A 16,632-nucleotide genomic window follows, 5' to 3' on the forward strand; every position below is an offset into this window, starting at 1 on the left:
CCAGAGACAAAGATCAGAGTGTGGCTAAATTAGTGAAAAACAAATGTTAAAATTCCATCAAAACTGTCCATGTCAAGTGTATGTTTTTTATATATCTAGGAGGTCTTATATCTGACTTTCATAAAGGCTGTTGAAGAGGAAACTAGCTTCAATGACTTAGGGTGCAGAAGCAGAAAAACGTCTTTTGTGGCCTCCCCTGACTTTCTCAGGATAAAGAACCCATGTGCACTAAATGGATGACAGTTGAGGAATGTTGAAGAGGGGGTACACGGGATCTATACAAAAGCACAATGTAGCCAACTGTTCTTTCTCCCCCAAATTCATATGTTGAAGTCCTAACCCCCACTGTGACTATATTTGGAGACAGGACCTATAAGAAGGTAATCAAGGTTAAACAAGGTCATAAGGATGGGGCCCTATTCCAATAGGGCTGGTGTCCTTGCTAAGAAGTAGAAACATCAGAGAACTCTCTCACTCTCGCAGAGAAAAGGCCTTGTGAGGACACAGGGAGAAGACAGCCATCTGCAAGTCAAAGAGAGAGGCCGCAGGAGAAAACAAACCTACTGAGACCTTGATCTTGGATGTCTAGCCTTCAAAACTGAGAGGAAAAAATTCTGTTGCTTAAGTCACCCAGTATGCGGTATTTTGTTACGACAACCCAAGCTGATTGAGACACCCACTTAGTGATACCCAGATAAAAGGGAAGCAAAGGTCAGAACAGCTTTTTCTAAGGGATTTTTTATATCTTTCTTCTTCTAGTTTTTTTGAAAAGGCGATAGCTGAAGATGAGAAGAGTAGTGTAAAATTACCAATGGGTCTCCAGGGGTGTGCAGTGAATTTCATGTCCTGTTCCTTTCACAGAAATGACAAGAAAGTGATCTTTTCAGATGTGACTCAGTTTGAAAGTGTACTTGACCTCTGGGGCTTTCCAATGTTCTTTACTTTTTATGGCCATTTGTCAAGAAAGTTCTCAAATGCTCCCCTCTGCTACCTTTCTTCACTCCAAGTGAAGGGAAAAATCCAAATGACAATTTGCCCACATGTCAGGGACATTTGCAGTTCTGTGGTCTATTTGCTTTGGGGGAACAAAAGAGGAGAAGGTATGTGATTTCTACGTCAAGTCATTGCATGAGATACCTCAAGAAGCAGAGGAATATAATTTGCTTTCCTGTATAAGCTACAAAATACATATACTAGGCTTAATGGAGCGAGTTGACTCTCAGGTTTGCCACCTGGAGCTGGTACTCAGCATGTCTTTCCTTGGTAATTTTTTGGTCCTTTTTCTAAGAAGACACATCCTTCCTGAGCTAACATTTGGCTCTCTGACAATCCTCTACGATTATGCTTTTACCATTTGTCATTTACAAGGCTGACAACTCCTGGCGTATTTTATCAATTTCCCTTTTCATCCCTTATAAAAATGATATCACTTTGGATTTGAAGAGATCCTAAATGGATAATTTCTTTAAGTAAAATGCTGGTACAAATAGTAGAAAGTAAAGAATCTAAAGAGGGAGAAAAGGACTGTGGTAAATAGAGTAGCAGATTCACAATTTCTGAAAGAATAAATAAAACAGCAAATGGGAAAAATGTTATGAAAGATGGCATTTTCCGACTGAAGCTTGCCCTGTGTTTGTATTGTTTATTCCTTTTAGATGTAGTTAATCAAAGTTACTAAGCAGTTGAGGCCAATCCCTTTTCACAGCTAATAAGAAGACTTAACTTGGATAAATAAAACATGGCCATCCATTCTGCCACACTTAAACAAATTCTCAGTGCATTTGAACTTCAAGCTTGATGATTCTTCACTTTAGTATCTTATACAATCACCCCTTTGGAAATAAGCACCACTAGAAATTCACATGGCTATTTACCAGAATATATTAATTTTCAATGACAACAACTGCCATTCTCCTATGTTCAAGACCAATAGAAATACAAACATAATCTAAGTCTGTAAGAATCCTTATGTTTTTGCTATTTCATATAAGCATGGGTTTAAAACTTTTGAATATTTAAGGATCACTTGGGGAGATAAGGAAAATGCAGGTTTCTGTAGGTCAGAGGTGGGGCCCAGAAATCTGTATTTTTAACAAGACCTCCTCCAAATTATTGTTCTTCACTTCACCCCAAGAACACATTAAGAAACAATGGCTTCCAAAATAACAATTTCCAAAGAGAGTGCATTTTTTCCCAAGAGAATTTTGGATGAGCCCTCAGGTGGCTTTCACATCCAAGGACTTACAGCAACCAAACTGATGACATCAGCAAATGCCAGTACTCTTCTCTGTCTGCTGGCTGATAGCACAGAGGTGCAGAAATTACACAGGGCAGCAAAGAAAGCTCAAGCTATGACTGGAGTCAATGAGCTAGTCACACTAGCTTCCCAATTAGCGGGTTCCAAGAACCTCAAATCCAGATTAATAAGGCCTTACATAAAACTAGAACACCCAGACTCAGCCCTCCACAGAGGGCTCCCAATTCCGCTCTATTTTTTTTCTTTTTAAAGAAAAAGCATTATATTTTTTCACACCCAAGTTTTGGAGACCTGCTTTGGTTTCTGAAGGGCTTTGGCAAAACATGTAGAGATCTAGAAAGCAAAACCTCTCTCGCACTTTCATACAATATTTGACTGACTTATGGATGCCATGTTAATCTACAGGCTATTTAGGCCCCCTCTCCCCTTTTTGTTTTGATAAATTTGTTTTAGTAAATCCACAGCCTTGCCTTAATTTCTCTTCTTATACTTCAGGTATAAGGCAGCTTCTCCCTTAAGATGGAAAAGAAGGTACTGAAGCATCGAGAAATTAGTTTTCTGACAAAAGGAGAGCAAGAGAAAAGGAGCAGAGACTTAGCTTATAAAATGGAAACACATCTGGCAGGGCTAAATACTGGCTTGAAAAGATTCTTCCCTCAGCCTCCACCTACTCCTACTTTTCTTGAAAAGCTTCTTTTTTCTATTCTCCTCATGATAACTTGCCAACAGCAGTTTGAAAACTGTTTAGGTTGATTCTTAGCAGAAAATTGAGGGGCTCTTCCTGTTATTGCTACTGTCCTCCAAACAGTTAAAATTGGTTGGTTTACTCCAACTCTTTCTCCTCAACATTAAAAAAAAATTGCCAAGAACTTCTAGAAGTTGTTTTGACTAACATCAACTACCTTAATAAATAGGGGAGGGCAGTAATCGTGTATTAGGCAGTATCTCCTTCCTTTTTACCAGAATTACATAGAAATTGAGAGCTCTAGGGTTACAGTAGAGGATAAAATCTTGAAAGAAGGAAACAGAGACAGTCTAACATTTCCACTGACCATTTAGATTGGTAGCTTAGACCATTTTCACGTCAGTGTTTTGAAATGTTGCATTTCTAGCCAGCAACACATATTGTAATTTCCCTATAATTTTAAGGGCATTGAACCCCAAATTGATAGAAATATAAAATAAGGTACATCTGTTGGACTGTGGTGCTAAATTAGAAAAGACTGTACATTTTAATTTATTAGATAGAGTCAAATAATCCCATTAAAAGGTTATGCCCATATACGGATCAGTAGCTTACGAAAGTTCCTTTTCATTTACCCTTGTCATGACAGTAGTATGACGGATTTTTAAAAATTACAAATTCGATAATTTAAAAAAGTGTTTTGATTCGTACTATTTACTCATGAGAAGTTGTGTTATCTTTTCACCTGTGACTACTCCCAATTATGTATTTTTGTCTGTGAATTTGAGCTGTTGTATTTTATGAATTAATCTAACACATGAATTCATTTGGGTTTTGGCCTCAAACATTTTTTGTGGCATATAGTTTTTATCATGTAGATTTAGAAGTTAATAGTATAGGTAAATTTAATTGGCTTGTTGGGGTGCCAAAACAGATCTTCACTTATTTATTAACTTTTTGCAAATTGAATATTCTCTAAATTGGTAATTCTCAGTTTAGCATGCATCAGAGTCACCCAGAAAACTTGTTAAAACACAGATGGCTGATCTCCCACCCCAGTGTTGCTGAGTCATGAGGTCAGGGGTAGGACCAGAGAATGTGCATTTCTAACAAGTTCCCTGGGGATGCTGACGCTGCTAGGCCAAGGGCCACACTTTTAGAACCATTGCTCCAACTGAAAAAGTCTTTGAAGGCAGGTATTTTTTTTTTTTTTTTTAAAGATTTTATTTTTTCCTTTTTCTCCCCAAAGCCCCCCGGTACATAGTTGTGTATTCTTCGTTGTGGGTTCTTCTAGCTGTGGCATGTGGGACGCCGCCTCAGCGTGGTCTGACGAGCAGTGCCATGTCCGCGCCCAGGATTCGAACCAACGAAACACTGGGCCGCCTGCAGCGGAGCGCTCGAACTTAACCACTCGGCCACGGGGCCAGCTCCTGAAGGCAGGTATTTTTAATTACTTATAAATACCTAGTACTTTGTTTTGAGAGACACACATGCACATGAGATTAGAGTCATACTTCCAAGAGTTTAAAATTAGTATGTGGCAATCAGCTGACATGTATACATCAAAGCAACAGTAGACACATGTAATACATAAACTATATGATGAGAGGACAGATGCTTGTGTTAAACAAAGATTTAAAGGGGCAGGTGACATGAGAGTTGGGGTTTTGAAAGCTCACTAGGATTTCAATAGGCAAGATCAGGCGTGGGCTTGTAGGCACAGAACAGATGGAACAGCATAAGTAACTATATCCAGGGCTGTGGACATAAGATCAGTTTCCCCGGAAATTTAAGCTCATGAAGGAGAATAAAGGGAGTAAATCTGCTTTGACTGTCCAGGGTTATTTTGAAAATCAAACAAGACTTTTTAAAAAAAGGAAAAAGAGTAAAGTCATCAAAAAAGAAGACAACAGAGTAATAATATAAACTTAGAAAAGACATTCATAAAATCTTTCATTAAATTCTTTATCTTTCCTCTTCTAGTCCCTTTTTTAAATAGCTTGGAGTGGCAACACATGAACTGCGCCTCACCATGATGAAATGATTCCCTGCCCTGGCTTGGGAGATGATGACCGAATGATGTGTCTGATTGGAAGAGCTTTAGCCACTAACCGTCACAGGGCCAAACTCTCTACGTCGGATCCCTTACAAATGGTCAAGGCCTGGCTGAGGATTGTTACTTTATGCTTTCAGAGAAATGTTTGTCTATCCTGCACAGAACAATCTAACGTCAATAATCACATAGAAAAAGGCATGTCTGTTGTCATGTTCCATGTGTTGGCATAAGATTTCCAAGCAGATATAGAATACAAAGGTAAGATAGAAATCCAGCAAGATGTACAATGTGGCTGATATTCATGCCCTCTATAAGGATCCTAACACTGACTTAGTATCAAGGGTCTTGAGTCTTTGAGCTTGGGAAGCATCTCATTACTGAGTCACAAACGCTAAAAGAGGGACATTTCTTGCAACCATAACATTTTCAAAGAAAAGTTGCCGAAGTTGAATAAATAGCTTCCAAAGCCCCGTTCTGTTTAACTTGGCATCAGCAGCGAGGCAGAACAAATACCACTGGATACAGAGACATCAGAAGAGATTTGGTCTTTAGTCCTATTAATCAGATGTATGACCTTGGGCGTATCACAGTTTCTCTGAGCCTATGAAATGACTTGGCTGAACCAGCTGAAAACCAAGGTTCCCCCGTTTTCTAATAATCTTTAGTGAGTGCTGGTGGAAGGAAAGAACTGCTGTTGGATGATGTTACCTAATGCCAAGAGACAAGGCAACACCCCTCAGCTTAATGACTGCAGCCTCGCTCAACTCTGTTTATCCAGTCTCCCCAAGCAGATTCTAGGTTACTTGAGTAGGAAAGATTGTGCCCTATACCTGCGATATATCTGCTGATAAGCACAGAATCTGGAAGATGGTAGGTGTTTAATAAGTATTTATTAAAGTTATTACATCCCCAATTAATTTTTAGATCTCCTTGCTATTTATAATGGCAAATGAAATATATACATAGTTTTTTTAATTGTGGTAAAATTTAACATAAATCTTACTATTTTATCCATTTTTAAGTCTAGAGTTCAGTGGTAGTAAGTACATTCACAGTGCTATGCAATCATTACCACCAACCATCTCCAGAACTTTTTCATCTTCTCAAACTGAAACTCTGTACCCATTAAACACAAACTCCCCATTCCATCCCCCCCAGGCCCTAGTGACCACCATTCTACTTCCAGTCCCTGAATTTATTCTCTAGGTACCTCATATAAGCGGAATAAAAAAATATGAAACACTTCACAAATCTGCATGTCATACTTGGTCAAGGGCTATGTTAATCTCTGTATTATTCCAATTTGAGTATATGAGTTGCCAAAGTGAACACCTTATACACACTTTTAAAACTCTCCACGACTCCCTTACAAATTATTAGAGTGATGGCTGAGAACTAAGGCATTTATGTAATGATATCTCAGAGGCCATGATAAAGTTAGTTTTTTATTTGACAAAAGCTGTTTGATATGAGAAAACTCTAACAATTTAAGAATTATAACTACTATTAAAGTTTTATATAAAAATTTTAGAGAACAGCTTATTGGTATCATTGGAAACTTATAAATGGCAAGAAGCACGTGTTATCTGTCATAGCTATGAGATGAATAAAAATTTTAATGAAGAAAAAATTTTAATTTTAAGAAAAAATTTTAATATAATAAAGAGAGGTCATATTATGAACATTATTAAGTTTACAATGCAGCTAGATACATGATACTTTTCTTATAGTGTATGTCGTATCAGAAAGGGCATGTTTGGCATCTTTGCTTTCTATCAGATATATTAACTATCATTTGAGAGTAAACCCACTTTAATTTTTCAAGGTTCAATAATCATCAACAAAATGAAGGCAGATTTTTGAAAAAGAATAACTAATTTAGAATTTCAAATAGCAATCTCTCTCAACTCCCTCCCAAATGTGAAATTTGGTTTGCTTCTAGAGTTTTCTAAATAAAAAACAGTATGAAATGCTAATTAAGTATAATCACATTAATATGATAGGTTCCCTTTGGCACTCCTAGCTTCTGCTGCTCACACCCCAGGAGGTTCCTTCATATCTTGGCAAAGCTTCAGAAGCAACTTGCTATAGCCTAAGAATTTCACTGTTACAGCCTGTGAAAGAGGAGAAATAAATGGTTTGGCAAGGCCAGGCTGGCTCAGGCTATTGCTTCTGAGAGGCAAGAAACCTACGGCTGCCCCGTCTTCCTTCTTGAAGATGGGATGTCTCTGGTCTCTACTGGCCTTAAGAGCAGCTTTTCCAAGTTGGATGTTATAGAGGGAGCTGAACATAGATCTTCTGTCTGCTCTGAGGGGATGGGCAGACTCATCTAAATGCCACTCCAACCAAAAGCTCAGACACAGAGACACGCACAAGACAATACAAGTAGCCAACCACTGCTGTTTCAAAGAAATAATAAGATTTAATTCATGCTTTCACAAGCACATGTAACTAAGTAACAATTATAAAAAAGTAAACACATTAAATAGGCTATTTTAAAGCCACTGTCTCCAGTCAATAGATTTGTCAACAGTATTTGAAATTAAGTGACATCCTGGCGTTGGCCCTTTGAACACCTCTTTCTCGCTCCAAGTCCAAAACTCTTTTTGAAGAGTGTTTTGATTCATACCAAGTCAACATTTGTTTGGACACCTGCCTCATAATTTGGAATAAGTTAGCAGACTGATCTATTTTTGATGAGATAGTCTACCTCACTTTCTATAATTTACTTTCTAAAGCAGCCCACAGTGTAGATGACAGGAGAACCATTAACAAAGAGTAATGAAGCTTACTCAGGGAATACAGTGCAAAATTTGTTTCAGAGTTGAACAGCAAGAGGCAAATTAACATTCCTTCCAAACTCTGTCTCACACGCAAACACATTCATCTCATTCCCACTTAGACTTTGTGGAGATGTATTTCAAAATTAACCTCAATTTGAATGCATCTCTATATTCAGGGTGGCAAATATACTATGATTTTTTTCCTCCTCTTTTTAAATATGAACTTTGAAGGCAGCTGCTTGTGAAAAACAAAATAACCAGCTCTTGTTCCAGTCTAAAATCATTGGTTGTTCCCAAGATTCTACCAAAAAAATCAGGACACATCTGCTGTAGGGTTCCATGCCAGGAAGCAGTCTAGCAGCCACCCTGTGGTCTGACTTCACTCCCCAGTCATTTTCGTTAGGATTTCTTTTTGGGCTTTGATTCAAATCACAGGGCCATACATAAGTGGTGAGTTAAGAAAAAAATTTAGAACCACAATGGATCATCATAGGCATCAGCAGAGCCTGGTGTGGGAGGCCTTGCCTCAGGCTTCACCCTCTTGGTGGAGGTGCTCCCCCCCGACACACAAGAGAACAGCAAGAAAACAGACAAAAACCACTGATGTGTCAAAGTCATCACGAATAAAGGAAAAGCTCACAAAGAAATTTGCTTGAATCCCACCAAAATTTGGAGTAAAAGGTGACAGTGTGCTAAATCCATTTTCCTGCTCCTTCTAAACATTCATCCTCCTGAATAGGGTCAAAGTGGAATCATTTCAGGGTGGACATCTCCTCAAGTGGTTATAGTGCTTTTAAAGCTTCATTTAAGAAATTACAATAGTAATACTCCCTAAATTGATTTATAGACCCAATGCAATCCCTATTAAAATTCCAAGTACTTTTTTTGTGGAAATGAGGGAAAAAAGACCCTAAAATTCATAAGGAAAAGCAAAGGAGCCCAAACCGTCAAAACAGTCTTGCCAAAGAACAAGGTGACGGACTCACACTTTCTGATTCCAAAACTTACTACAAAACTACAGTAATTAAAACACAGTGTGGGGGCCAGCCTTATGGCATACTGGTTGTGTTCGTGGGTTCAGATCCTAAGTGCGGACCTACACACTGCTCCTCAAGCCATGCTGTGGTGGTGTCCCATATACAAAGTAGAGGAAGACTGGCATGGATGTTGGCTGAGTGACAATCTTCCTCAAGCAAAAAGAGGAGGATTGGCGAAAGATGTTAGCTCAGGGCCAATCTTCCTTACCAAAAAACACATGGTGGGGGCCAGCCCTGTGGCCTAATGGTTAAGTTCAGTGTGCTCTGCTTTGGCAGCCCGGGTTCAGTTCCTGGGCGTGGACCTATACCACTCACCGGCAGCCACGCTGTGGTGGCGACACACATACAAAATAGAGGGAGATTGGCACAGATGTTAGCTGAAGGACCATCTTCTGCAAACAAAAAGAGGAAGATTGGCAACAGATGTTAGCTCAGGGCTAATCTTCCTCAGCAAAAAACAAAACAAAAACAACAACAGCAAAAAACCACAGTGAGGTCCTGTAATAAACACAGACATATACAAAGGAATAGAACTGAGAGTCAAGAAATAAACCCATATGATTTTTGACAAGGGTGCCAAGAACACTCCAGGCAGAAAGAACAGTCTTTTTCCACAAATGGTGCTGGGACACTGGATATCCAAATGCCAAAGAAGGAAGTTGGACCCTAACCTCATAACACATATAAAAATTAATTCGAAATGAATCAAATATCTAACTGTAAAAGCTAAACTATAAAACTCTTAGAAAGAAACATAGGTATAAACCCTTTGACCTTGAATTGGGCAATGGTTCTTAGATATAATACTAAAGGCACAAGCAAAAACAACAAAAAATTGACAAATTGGACATCATCAAAGTTTAAAAATTTTGCATGTTCAAAGGATATCAAGAAAATGAAAAGACCTACAGAAAGAAAGAAAATATTTGCAAATCATATATTTGATGAGTCTAGTATCTAGAATATATAAAGAACCCTTACAATTCAATAATAAAAAGGCATACAACCTAATTAAAAAAATGGGCAAAGGACTTCAACAGACACCACATATTTATTTAGACTGAAAAAATAATCCACAGTGAGCCACTGCAATGGCATGAAGTGAACAACGTGGCTGATACTTACGTCATCTAATGACTGAAGGTGTCCACTTGGATCACAAAAAATAAAATCAATATACTGCACTAAATTATACATATTAATGTCAACAATTTGTCTGCCAGAATGGTAGAGATTATACTTTATTTTGTTTTAAATGAAACCTTTTTGACCTTCATTCTTCCCAGAAAGCATATTCTTTTTAATATTGCTAAAGGATTGACTTTTCCTTTAAAATTTTGGATTAAAACACAGAAAAGAAAATATCTATATTTGATGTCATTTTCCCAAATAATTTATATGTCAATAATTTACATGTCAAGTTACATACGTCAACTTTTAAAGGACCTTATCACTGACTTCCACAGATCATCTAGAGGACGCAGACACTATATTTATAGATTCAGTCAACTCTTAAGAAAGAAAAAGACAGCTTATATGTTTTTTGGATATGATATGTAAAGAGCCAAATGTTTACCAAGCACTAAACTAAGCACACTATGGTTGAGTTAAACGCTTACAGGCTGTAACCTCCTGAGACTGTTTACAGACCGGTTGGGTCTGAGGTATGATCCGCACTGGTGTTGCCACATCTCTGTCTTCCTGTTTAGAGACATATCAACGTGGCAATCAATTTGTCAGAAAACTGAGGTGTTACTGTCATACGATACTTCCCATTTTAAAGATTAAGATGTTTATAAACAGGTTCACTTAATGTATTTTCATGCTCTCATCATAAAATGAGTGGCTCTATTTGGAAGAGTAACTGTCTTGCTAAGAGGAGGACAAAGATATACATTTAGTGGTAGGGAAACAAACAGAGATCATACCTGACATTCAGGGAACAATACTGGCGAAAGTACAAGTAAAGAGCTCTGAGACTATTGTAAAACCAAAGGAGGAACACATCTTTAGCAATTTATCATACAAATCAATGTTCTTGTTTTCAAATACTTAAATCAGCCATAAAATATAAAATCAATATACCTTTAAAAGTCATGTCTTATGAAAAACAGAGAAGAGTTGAATACATGAAGAACTCTCTCACTTTATTTACTTTTATGACTTTTTTTGTTTCTCCTTGATGCCTTTCCTTGACTAACAAAGATACTTAAAATTCTCAGTAGTAATGAATGTCCCATTTTGTTAGTCTGGCAAGTGCTGTAAATATTCTATTTTAAACACACTACTTTGGATGCTTTAAATCCAAAAACCAATAGGTTTATTAGGGACAGAGAATGGAAACACTGTCTTTGAAATAAGCATGATGTACTTTTTCCCAAAGAGCAGAAAGTTTTATCAAGAGGCCATAGTCAAATTGTAGTAAAAAACGATAAACATTCTTTCCCCAGCATAAGTTTCTTGATCTCCAGCCACGTATTTCAACCCTACTCCTTTCACTGTGGATTTGTTCAATCAGAGATCCTTCCAACATCTGGTTTATAATAATTGATGTTTTTATTAATTCTGAACGCAAAAAAAAAAAAAAGTAAGCAGAGTATGAAACAATTACGCCTTCCATCTCCCTTTCCTTCCTACTGCCTTTCTCATAAATTGGTCATTCCAGCATTCTGTGAAACAGCCATCTCCGAATGGAAACCTACAATATTTTTACCCTTGGGGTAGCTGCAAAACGAAGCACTCCGATAAACAGCCTCAGTGCCAAGAGAAGGAGAACAGAATCCTTTGAGCACAGATTTAAGGAAGATTACCAAGGGCAAAAAATTCAGTCATCTCTAAATAGCAATTTGACAAAGCAAAAGTTGAGCTGAACAAAAGAAGAGATGACGGAAGTCTGTCTTTTTGAAGGGTTAAAAGATGATTAAAACAATACGGACATTGAAGAGGATGCAAATTTTCATTAAAATAATGATTCCCTCATTTGTGGAATAAAAAATAAAGTGCTAAACAGCCATTTTAAATGAATAAGGGGATTTCTTCCATCTACAAACAATGCCTTAAGCCTTTCTTTGCAAGAAAACTTCATAATTTGCATGTAAATAACTTTTTTTTAAAAAAAGGAAAATATTAAATAATAAATGAGTGTGCCTGGGAGCAAGCACATAATAATTCAAATTGAATGGAAAAATTATTATAAAATAATAAAAGGCAAGCTTTTATAAAACAACTAATAGGGTAGTTTTGACAATTCACACTTATTGGTGAAGCACATGAAATAAATAGCCTCAGACTGTAGTTGACAAGACAGTCAAAATGGACAACATACTTAGTAAATCAAATGTCAAAGTATGTGAATTGGGCAGATAACCAAACAGTGGCGTGTCATGACAATGATACAGGACAATGGTGTAAAATGTATTAATTACAGCCCTTAGAACTTGGCTTTATCCCTTATTTTGACAGCTTTGCCAACTGTACCCATTTTGTCAGCATGATCAATGACAGCTTTAGAGAATGCTGGGGTAGAAGGAAGAGATTTCTTTTGTGCAACCCTAGGCTAGGAGTTCAGGGAAGGTCTTCAGGGTTATGGAGGAGTCGCCCTGAGCAAGCTAAGTTAAGGAGCAGCTAGCTTGCAGCCTGAGGATTCGTTTCAACCTTGTCTATGATCACTACCACCTACAAAGTACCAGGTCCTCTGTCGGATGGCAAAGATACAACAAGGATCACAACATGGCCTGGAAGAGCTCCGAGGACAGAGAGTTGATGGACATGTAAACAAATAATTAAATACCAAGTACAGTATGCCATTAGAGGTGAATACACACTGCCTTAGACACTGAGGTTAAGAAGAAGAAAATTCTACTTGAGAGAGGAGAATGGGTTGCAGAGGGAGCATGAATTCTGGACTCAGGCAGATCTTTGCTTCAATTCCACTTTCCTCATCTTACTGCTTTTTTTCTTTTGTTTTGTTTTTTATTGTTTTTTGAGGAAGACTGGCCCTGAGCTAACATCCGTGCCCATCTTCCTCTACTTTATATGTGGGACGCCCACCACCGAATGGCTTGCCGAGCGGTGCCATGTCTGCACCTGGGATCTGAACCAGGGAACCCTGGGCCTCTGAAGCCGAACGTGCAAACTTAACTGCTGCGCCACCGGGCTAGCACTCCTCAGCTTACTGTTAACGGCAAGTTAGTGACCTCTCTCTACGGTTCAGTTTCTTCATTTGTAAATTGGGGGTGGTATCACTGAATTCACCAGTGTTGTCACTAGCTCATATGTTGCATTCATGTGAATTACAAAAAGCCCCACTTCGTGTGTCAGAGGCCCAGTGTCAGAGGGATTGGCTCCATCAGTGGCATGTAGAATGAATGTCAGTTGTCACTCTAACACTAAACCACTGCCACATATTTGGTGGCCCTGAACCCCAAGGGTGAACTTTCATAAAGAACTTGGACCATCAACATCATCAGTAACATACCCGTTAGTTTGCTACATAGCTGTAGCGCAAATGCTAGCTCTTCTCTCTTGTTCTCTATGCAAATTAGTCAAGGGTTTCTAGGAGCATGGACATTTCAGTTGAATATTGAAGTGCTACTTTTCAAGCAGGGAAGAACCACGTGCAGGTGTTATTTGTATTTCAGCAGGGAACTCAGGCAGCCCTGAAGAGGAAGAATTTGGGGAGGAGGGGGCCACGGTGAGACAGGAGGCAGGATGACTAGTCAGGAGTCTAGGGAAACTCATGTGACAGGGATAGGGCTCTGAGCTAAAACAGTGGACGTGCAGAGCAGGGATTCCACATGAATATAGGAGGCGGACTATACAGGACTTGAGATTGCTAAGAAGTCATGGGTGAGGGAGAGGAAGGCAGCATGGATAAGTACAGAACAACTGGGAGAACCCATAACTGCGATTGTAAAAATGAGTAAATTTCAAGCAGGACACCATGAATTCCTTATACACACTGATTGCAGCTTGGGAAATGTGTCAGAAACTGTGGAATATATCACGGAAACTCAGTAGATAGGCTATTAAAACTACGGATTTGGGATTTACTGGAGTTAATTATAGCAAAGTAGCATAAACAGATGGGATTGCTCAGGAAAGCACGATGGGTGAAAAAGGGCAGGGCGGAATTCACTGGCCTGATAAATTCCACGCTCTCGTTAGTCACACTTTACTGTTCTCACAACAGTGATGCCAATTGCCACTTTCACCTTCCTTCTAGTGTGGCTAGCTTCTTCCTCATTTTCATCCACAATAGAGAATTCTACCCTTACGAGAGCAAAAATTAACTGAAGCAGATACACCTGTGTCACTAAAGATACCGGCAGTTCCCCAGACTGGTGAAAACCCTTCATCTCAAGACCACCTGTCATTCCTATTTAATAAAACTATTTTATTTTTCTCCAAATGTTTTACTGCATTAAACACACCCTAGGTGCCCACATTTATAAGCACAAACTTTTTACAGGCATGCATTTGTAGGTAGTTTCTGATCTCATCCTTTTCGTATCCTTATTTGCACCCAACTGATTCCAAATCTAAGGGCTGATTATACACAAAAAGGAAAATAAATGCAAATCAGACTAATAACAAAGCATTCAATTAGAAACTATTAAGATGCACAAAATATACACTGGAAGAAATCCATGAAGATCCTATTTAGAAAGTAAGCTGGGAAACAATTTCTGTTATGGAAAACTTCAAACATATACAAAAGTAAAGAGAATACTACAAACAACCCCCATATACTCACCACAGCTTAAACAATTAGCACCCACGGCCAATCTTGTTTCATCTCTATTCCTGCTTTGAAAGTGAGTTATTTTTAAACGTCCCTTCAAATGAAGAGCAACTAGAGAAGACAACTAAGCTCAACCCAGAAAAGCCATTCTCCCCAGTGAGTTCTCTCTGTTTCAGCTTCGGGGTTAGGAGCCCAAATGGTGCACGGGCCTAATTAACGGAAGTTCATTAACCCAAGTTTCTTTTTCTATAGGAAACAGTCATTTAAAAATGGAGGCAAAGATTTTTAAAAGATTATCTTTCAGAATTTGGTATCCAGTATATTTAGAATGATAGAAATATTTTAAAAAATAACGTGCTCTTAATCCAACATAATAGCTGAGCTTTCCTTTTTTTTTAAGAGAAAATTCCATGGTTCCAATTCTCTGAATATCTTCCCTGTCACTGAGATTTGAAGTTTACTGTGTTGCCCTATTCTTGGGCATTTTGCAGCATTCAAGATATCTGAATCACCATCTGGTGCTGTGAAAGTGTGACTCATAAGTGGCCACTGTTTTCAGTAGGATCTTGCTGAATAAAACGTTCTGATAATTTAACTAGAAAGAGTCAACCATAATTACTGGGTGAGACTGAATTATTGGTCATCAACTTTCTAGTCCTTTGCAAGGGCTCTATAGTTTGGTCTTACTGACAAGACCTCAATTGAAGTTGCACATGAAAATAAGCTTGATAAGACAGCTATAAGCAAAAATACATTTATCCAGAAGATCTGAATTTCAGTTCATTGAGAATATGATGATTTCTTTCATTTCGTCCCTTCTACAACTTTTTTGGAGAATTTTCTTATACTTATTTAATATACATTATTTTAAAGTTTCCTTACTAATTTAATTTCTATCTTACAAATATATCTAACAAGTATATTCATTTCTTAAAGAAACTTTAATAGAGGGAAATATTAATTGGAAATCCCGTCTTCAATCTATGGTGTAGACTAAAAACGCTACTGACTATACTATGCTCATAAGATCTTGCTCAACATCTAGTTCTCCCTTTAAAATAAAAGCTTGGGAGACACACGAAATTTCTTTTCAAAGCATGCAGCCTAAAGTCTACTTGATTCCATCCATTAATACACAGTACGGAACAGAGCATCATCACCTGGTACGCGCTTAATACTTGAGAATACAAACAACACTCACAGGCAGTGTTAAGTTAAAAAAGAAGGAGTAGGATAACACTGGCAGAAAATGTAAAAAGCAAACCAAGCAGTGTTTCGGGCACTTGACAGGAGGAATTCCTATAACGGGTACAGCCATCTCTAACATCCCGGGTGTTCTGATTTCAGATAACCTACATCTATCTCCAACCCAATCAACGAAGGGTGGGGCTCGTTATGGGGAGGGATACACCACAAACATACTGCTTATCTGCTGACAGTTTATGCACCATATCTCCAGTACACACACATTAGCTTTATGTTCAAAGATTCATTAGCATAACTGTTAACTGTACTTTGTGAGATACAGGCAAACAAATATGGGCAATTTGGGGGTTTACAGAGAATTATGTTATGCAACACTTCATTCCTTTTCCAAGAAAAAGAGAAAAAGGAGAACTTACTCATATGAAATATTAAAGTTGTCATTAGGAAAACTAGGGACACAAAAGATACTGGGCAACAATGTCAACGTCAATGTCCTGGTTTTGATCATGGATTACAGCTTAAGTGGGAGATGCGTACACTGGACTTCTCTGAATTATTTTTCCAACTTCTTCTAAGTGTATGATGATTTCAAAATAAAAGTTTAACGAAAGATAGTGGGCACATATTTAATTAAGTTTCAACAACAGAGAATGTGCATGGCTGTAGGCGGGGTAGGGGAATCAAAGAAATTTGCGGCTTACTGAATGTAACAATAACGTCAGTCAGAAGTCACAGTTTTGTACTTTTGCTGTGCTACTTCAGATATGTGTGACATGGGCAAGTAAGTCACTTAAATTCTAAGTTTGAGCTCCTTCCGTGTATAATGGGGTATCATGCCACTCCTCAGGTTATGGGAATAAAGAAT

At 38.1% G+C, this 16,632-nt stretch overlaps 1 protein-coding gene and 1 non-coding gene across 8 annotated transcripts in view; both read right to left on the reverse strand.

The window, feature by feature from the left end:
* The window catches only part of APP (amyloid beta precursor protein), a 254,045-nt gene that overhangs the window by 42,109 nt on the left and 195,304 nt on the right, over positions 1–16,632 (reverse strand). The gene's annotated exons all lie outside the window — the stretch shown is intronic.
* On the reverse strand, positions 6,227–6,330 carry LOC139079986 (U6 spliceosomal RNA). Its single transcript, XR_011534082.1, has one exon. It is a non-coding gene; the product is annotated as a U6 spliceosomal RNA (small nuclear RNA).

This window comes from Equus przewalskii, chromosome 27, assembly GCF_037783145.1.
Source record: "Equus przewalskii isolate Varuska chromosome 27, EquPr2, whole genome shotgun sequence".
Taxonomy (NCBI): Eukaryota; Metazoa; Chordata; class Mammalia; order Perissodactyla; family Equidae; genus Equus; species Equus przewalskii.